We start from the raw sequence: 7,483 nt of genomic DNA on the forward strand, positions 1-7,483 counted from the left end.
CACAGTAAATTTTACACAATTTTCTCTTTACTTTAGTGGGGTCCTGAGTTTTACCTCTCTCCGTTTTCCACGAGTCTCGCCCTTGATAAAGAGAATATGACCACTGAAACTGCTTTCTTACCAGCCTCTCTGAAAATCGTTTGCTTGTTGCCATGAATGCTGCGTTCCTCGATCACCGTACGCAACGGTATGTCCCATAGGTTGATTACACACTAGAAACACACCTGAAAGAGCCGAGTGGTTGCACACGCCTGTGTGTTCGCACAAACGTCTGCCCAAATTCCTCCAAAATGCTACATCAAAAGCGGTGGCCTGCATTCAATCAACTTTAGTCCCTACAAGTAAATGCAAGCATTGTTTTTTCTTTACAAACACAGGTTGGGGAGTTCATTTTAGTTCATCGTTGAACTCGCCAAACTGTGTTGGTGAAGTAAAAAATAATTTTTTTATTTTTTTATTTTTTTAGCTTTTAACGATTAATCAAAGTTAAGGACAAATGTGGACTGAAGCGCAGCCAGTGTTTGTACTCAGAGAAATCGCAGTTCACCAGGCTATTTACAGACCAGCCCAACATCGCACAAGAGGAAATCTGGTGCTGCGCAATGCTCTGGCAGCCAGTACAGGGGGAATCAATCATTCAATGTTTCAATTGTCAAACGTAATTACAGGACGGAGAAGACATAGAACAAGCGTACCGAACAGCAGAAGGAATCAGGAATACAGCCTCAGGCAGTGGTTCAGAAACTCAGTCCTGGGGACCCCAGCGCCTGCCTCTTTTCAACCATATAATTACAATCATAATTGTTACCTCTGAATTGTAATAAGCTGTTAATTGTTCTTAATTCGACACTTTTAATGCTCATTGAAGGCCATGTCTACTGTATATCAGAAATAGCCATGCATGTCATGAAAAATACATGCTCCATATTCATATTCCAGGAGTTTAAATACATGAGCAATAACAGTTAATGCTTTTATTTTCTGCACAATGCTATATGACTAATGATTCCTTCAGAAAAATTTTTTGATTTTTTTAATTGAGTCAGTTAAACACTGGGATTTGACATCAAGAAGAACTTAATCATGTCAAAGTCAAGTAATGGGTTGAATACAGAGCAAATGGCAGTATTCCATACCTGCATTATGTTAAAATATACTTGAGAAAAAAAAATTGCAGAAGAACACAAACATGTCTTCAGCAACCTTAACTGAGGAAGAGACTGAGTGTAACAAAACTTCAGTATTACCTGTGTTGCGTTTTTGTTAACTTCAAAATTTGAAAATATAACAACTGTTGCAGCACCACCATGTGGTCAAATGAGTACCACAGTGGGTGCGTGGACCGCCATGGCTGTCTATAGCCCTACATGTGTTCCCTGCTGGTTGAAGAAAATTGAATATAGAAATATAGACACCTGAAACTGCATTGCCATGTGTTGCCATGTGGTTTTGCAAGATTTAAATATTTTCTTCAAGTGAATGTTCTAAAAAAAAAAAATTAAAAAAGAATTAGTGCAAGTTATGTCAAGCGGTTTAGATGTGTCGCATGTATTTTTAAACGTCGTCATGGAATACGAAGACATAATTTCATCTGTACTGCTTTTTATACATGGATATCATTTTCTGATGAAATGTGTATACAGGTACATGAACTGACTGACTTACTGTGGCTGTTTTGCTTACTTTTAACTGAAATCCCAATATTTTTGTAATATATCTTAAAACAAACATCTGATGAATGAATCAGTGAAAGTTGCATGTTAACCCAGTGGTCTCAGAAGAGATGTTATTGACAAGTCTACCACAAACTCTAATATGGTGGACTTGGCACTTGTAATTTGCAAAAATGATGAGGTATATGTGCACCATTTACATGCTTCTACAGCTCAGCATATGGGTTTATAAGCTTAAAATGTAGTAGCGTTGCTATAGCACCACTATGAGGCCAATCAAAGTCATGTTTTACGACTGAGCACACATTAAAAGTTTGGCAAGATGTTATAAAATATGTATTGTGTAAAGCCACACTGGAGGGGTCTTTACAACAGTAACAGGGTGCATACATACCTATGATGCTTGGTCCCGTAAACAAGAGGGGGTGGGGGGGTGGGGTTAGGTGAGAGGGTTAGGTATTTTATTGTATGAGTGAATTAGTTTGACCAAAGTAGATGGCGTATGCAACTTCTTGCTGTGCATGTTTTACGCTGATGTTACGTAAGGACATCCCTCTGCTTCAGATCTGGCGCAGGCTTATCACATCTCCATCGATTCTATTACCGTCGCGCGGAGATTTTCCCTTCTGCTGCGGCAGCACCACCGCCAGTCCTCAGAGTCATATCCGTGCCGCTTGAATAATTCATGCGGAAAGCGTGCCGTGGAGCACTCTGTGATGGGCTGTTCGTTGAGCGGGCTTGCATCAAATGAAAAAACACGGCGTGATTGATTGAGAGGCAGGCAGAACGGCACAGACACACAGGCTCCACTAATGTGTCCTGGCAAGCCGACTACAGAGCAAAGCTTGCGCGGGCGGAGCGTTCCAAGCGGATGGTATTTACGCCCTTTCGACCACGATCACCTTTGATCCTGACTCCAGCATAAGCCTGACTCGGTTCAAAAATGTGAAAGTTTGCTAATAGTATCACTTTCATGAACACAGTTTTTTTTTTCGGTTTGTTTTTTGCTGAGTGCCCCGAAGTAACAGTAAACAGCAAACAAAAATGGCTGCCAAAAGGTATGACACTGAGCAAGTTGACAAGTAGCATAAGACAACGGTCATTTTGTGTTATAATCCATTCCAATAAATTACTTGATAACTTTAGAAAACTGTCCCTAGATTTATCCGCAATAAAAAAATCACTTGTCTCTTGTCATGCCCATCATAATTAGATCAATGTTATTGGCAAACAGCATAGAACATTCAGTTCAAAATAGTTGCTCCAAAAGTTCACACATAGTTGAACACATTGAATAAATAAAGGCCATACAAAATGTAGGGATGCAAAAACAACTTGAAATGTAGACAAAATGTTTTATACAGATTTCTTCCAAACTTCCAAATAAATAAAAAAAACATTATTTCAAAATGTAGTATGTTGGTTACACCATATGACATGGCTGGTATACAGCACACCGTATGATACTGGTCTGGTATTTTGTTTCTTAAGGTTCATCTAGGCTACACCGCACAGGTGCACAGCAAAATGTCCGATGTTAATTCAACTCTTAACAGATAACATTTGATCCCACTCTGGAATGTAGGACCAACTGTTATCTGGTAAAAGTTGAATCAACACTGGCCAGTTTACCGAGTGGCATAAGCAATATGCAGAAACAGCTTGTATGTCACCATGGGGTCCATCTTTTTGTATCTTGCACTTTTTGTCCAGTGAGATTTCAGTTGTAGTTTACTTTAGCTGTAAGATTTAATGTGTCTACACAAAATCTGAAACAAGTAGGGCGAGCAATATTGTTATTGATACTGCTTCTTACATTTTATCACTAAATTCATTACAGGATCAATTCCATGTTTAAAAAATAAAATAAAATCACGCAATTCTGCCTATATCCCAGCTCCTTACATCTGTTCTCCCGCTCCATTTGTTTCATGTTTAATTCTTCTGCAAGGGGGTCGGCCATTTTCTTTCTCCCCTCTCTCAGGTAGACCTTTGTTAGCCCTGTTGTTCTGTGGGAATCATCGGTCGCATTCACAACATCTTGCAAGTGTTCCTATTGTGTATTTGTGTGTTAAATTAGCTGTCACTCCCAACTAAGCCTATTATTACTTTGTTAAACAAATTGCTGCCATTAAATAGAATTCTATGAAAAATGAACGTAAACTTGGTCAGTCTTTCTCATTAGGCCTTACATGCTCTAAAACTGAACTTTTCATCTTGGTCTTGGGGACCCATGGTGTTTGGTAGTTTCTAATAAAGTTTCAGAAAATGTTTTTAGGTTGTAACATTTATAAACATTACATAACATTCTAAAAAAAAAATGTTGTTTATTTTATTTTTTACTTTCACATATTCCAGGGATGCACAATGACGGTCCTGGAGGGTTGGTCTATGTACTGGTTTTTGTTCCATTCCGTTTTACTTTTCGGACAGCTCTATAAACTAAGCTGATTTACCCCTGTACTTGAGCGCAGCTAAATTATTAAGATACACTTGCAGTCTGTGGCTGTTGCTGGTGCTTATACAAACATCACGTCCAGATGTGATTGAGTTTATTCAATAATTATGAGTAGAAGCTGGCACAAAATCTTGAAATGGATCAGCCCTTGTTGTGCACCCCTGACTTATTCCAACATGATGCAGGTTTGACCCATTTGCTCTGTTATTGAACTTCAACAGTTACGCTTCAGTGACCACGTGACCACACTTTCAGCAGTTTGGACTTCAAACATTTAATCTGTGAGTCTAGTACCAAATCGATTAAAAAGCCATTTTTCATATAGCACATCACCGAAAATGAATTGACTGAGCACCGTGAGCACAACTGAGCCGACTGATGGAAACACTTGAACATAAGAGTGCCGTTAGGTGTCACCTGAGAAAATGTGTGGCCTAACCCATCTGGTCTTGGGAAAACAAAGCCACTTCCCACACCTCTCTAAAAACGCTGGCTTCCCTCGACTTCATTACATCTATTCCAGAGGGGATATCTCGACAGCAGCAACCCCCCCCCCACCCCCCCCCCCCCAACCAACACCCCCACATGCTGCAGTACTTTTGTCCTTATCGCCATGAAAACCCCCCCCTCTACACCAGCGGCACTTCTGTTCAGTACAGAGATAAAAATTTGGGTGGTGCTAGATGAGGGGACTAATCTGAGGGGCCCGGGTGCACCTCATTTGCAAGTTTAGTCACAGCTTGTTCCTCACTTCATTAATCTTGCTTTTTCATTCGTGGACCCTACGCGCCATCCGTGGTATTTCTGATATTAACCATGGACGGCGGTACATAATGAGGTACGAGCTTTCAAACCACTGTAGGAGGACTGCACACCGAAAGATTGCGAAGCTTTCAAAGAAGTGTCTTAGGCAAGAAAGCATTCATTAGTCCCACATATCACCCTGATGTTTAATCTAGCACACATAACGTGCTGAATTTATTCACACCCATGATAAAGATGAGCAACGAGCTGCAAGAAATAAACACAGGTAATTAAATACACTGCAAGCCTAAATAAATAGGAAAATTATATTATTTTATACTAATGCAAGTTCTCAGAGATTTTTTTTTTTTTTAGCAAATGATATTTGTTTTTCCAAAAAGGAAATACTCATACCCTTCATAATTATTTTAAATACATTTGCAATAACATGCTATGCTTTTAAGTTCGGTTCAGTGTTAGGGAATTGTTTTGTGGTCACCGATGGCTTCCTGTTTCATTAAAGTACACAAATGAGAACACATGCCAATAGGCTTTCTGGAAGAGTTGCCAGAAAAAAGCCTTTATTAAAGCATAATCAATGATAATCACCTGGAGTTGGCTAAATGGCATTACTTCAATTGGAATGGAGTTCTCAGATGAGACCAATTTGAGCTTTACGAACACAAGCGCTGATTTTGGCATTGACAGAAGAACGCCTATGTTGAAAAAAGAGTCATGCCTATGAAGAAATATGGTGATGGATCTTTGGACCTTATGGGGCTGTTGTTAAGGTACATGCTATCATGAACCCCTGCAAGTACCAAGACGTTTTGGAAAAGTCCTCATTGCTTCATTTTTGCCAGAAAAACTCAAACTCAAAAAGGAATCTTTTAGCAAGACCTTTAATCTTTCATTGCTGATCCCAAACATCTCCAACTCAGCCAAAAAATGGCTTGACCAGATCAAAAAAGTTTTAATTGAGGAGGTACAGATAACCTGGAATTGTGTTCACCAACCTCACAAAATACCATAGAAGATAATTCAGTAGTGTTATCATTGTGAATTAAGGACTCACGAAGTACTAGATAAATACATAACTTAAGTAGTATGTGCTTCTGTTAATTATATCAGTGGAATATTTCCCACATTTATTTGATTTCATTTATTTGATAGTCTTCGTTCATTTTTTTAAATCAAGGCAGTGAATAATTTGAGAGCAGTGTATTCTACAGCCCATAAGTAAATCTGCACACACAGCACATCTGCACTGAATCCCCACCATTCTCAAAGACCATTGGGATGACAGGTCAAGTTACGCTTCGACGGGGTGCAATGCCCCATTCCTATACAGCACCGAGAGTTCGGCACTTTTCAGGGTTTCCCTACAGAAATAGGCACAACGATAACAGACTCTCGGCCCTTAAAAACATTTTTGTAAACACTAGAGTCACCAAATGCAGACATTTAGTTAACTAACATTAAGGTGGTTACTTTGCATCGATCAATGCCAGGCACTGCTGTGCTATGTATGAACTTCTTTTCCCTGTTGCTCTATATCTATACCGCTGTTCTAGCATCATTCATTAACTGCATCCTGTGATAATGGATTCTGTGATACACTTAATGTATTGCAAATGGCCTTGCAAGATACACCACAGGGGACCGTCTGCCATATAAATAAACAGCCATTTCCAGGTTAGCTGTACCGATAACCACGGGATACATTTAAGCAAGATGAATGAATGAGAGAAGAGAGACTCCATGTGATTACAGGGAAATGTGAAGGACCCGGTATACAGTTTTAGCTAACCTGAGCCACAGACAGGCCTGTCAAATTATGCTTATACATACATTATGGAATCTACGTTCAATTAAATCCCATGCATGACAGCTACTGACACGCAACTACAGTGTAACATCTTCAAGTGGGCTCTACTGATAAAATTAATCTAAAGGTAGGGGTACTTTCCTCCTAATTATTCATATAGATTTTTAATGAACAGTTTAATTTACTGGAGCCACATTAGTGGAAGAACCCTTATGAAAAAAGTGCACAAGTTCATTTTTTTAAAGTGTACCTGAAGTAAACTATAATTACAAAGTATAAAGTAAATTTGCACGTTTTAAGTATACTTAAAATATTTCCTGGTACTAAACTTTAAGTATACAATTTATTAACTACTACTAAAATTGTACCCTAAATGGGTTGACTATTAATTTGGCATATTTTAAACCATGCTCTACACTACCGGGGATTTAGTTCAGAAACAAAAGGTAATCAATTCATACTTTTATAAATGTCTTTTTTTGGAAGGGAAGTCCTCGATCAACCTCTAAGTAGATAACTCAGCAGGGTGGAGCCACATTTAACAGCCAGCAGCAATACCACACCTGGCCATCGTGATGCAGCTCCAGGTGAACAGTCGCTCAGTTTCATAGTGGATCTGAGTTCAGAGCAGTTTGGAGATGATAATTCTGACCTGAAACATGATTCCGAGACCCCAAATGTTTGGCCTTAGGGGCTCAGATGACTGGTTCTGGAGAGGACAGCAGAGTGCTAAAGCTAATCTGAATGTTTCTTCAAAGGGACGTCAGGTTCTGCAGCTCT

Source organism: Anguilla anguilla, chromosome 9 (genome assembly GCF_013347855.1).
Source record: "Anguilla anguilla isolate fAngAng1 chromosome 9, fAngAng1.pri, whole genome shotgun sequence".
NCBI classification, from domain to species: Eukaryota; Metazoa; Chordata; class Actinopteri; order Anguilliformes; family Anguillidae; genus Anguilla; species Anguilla anguilla.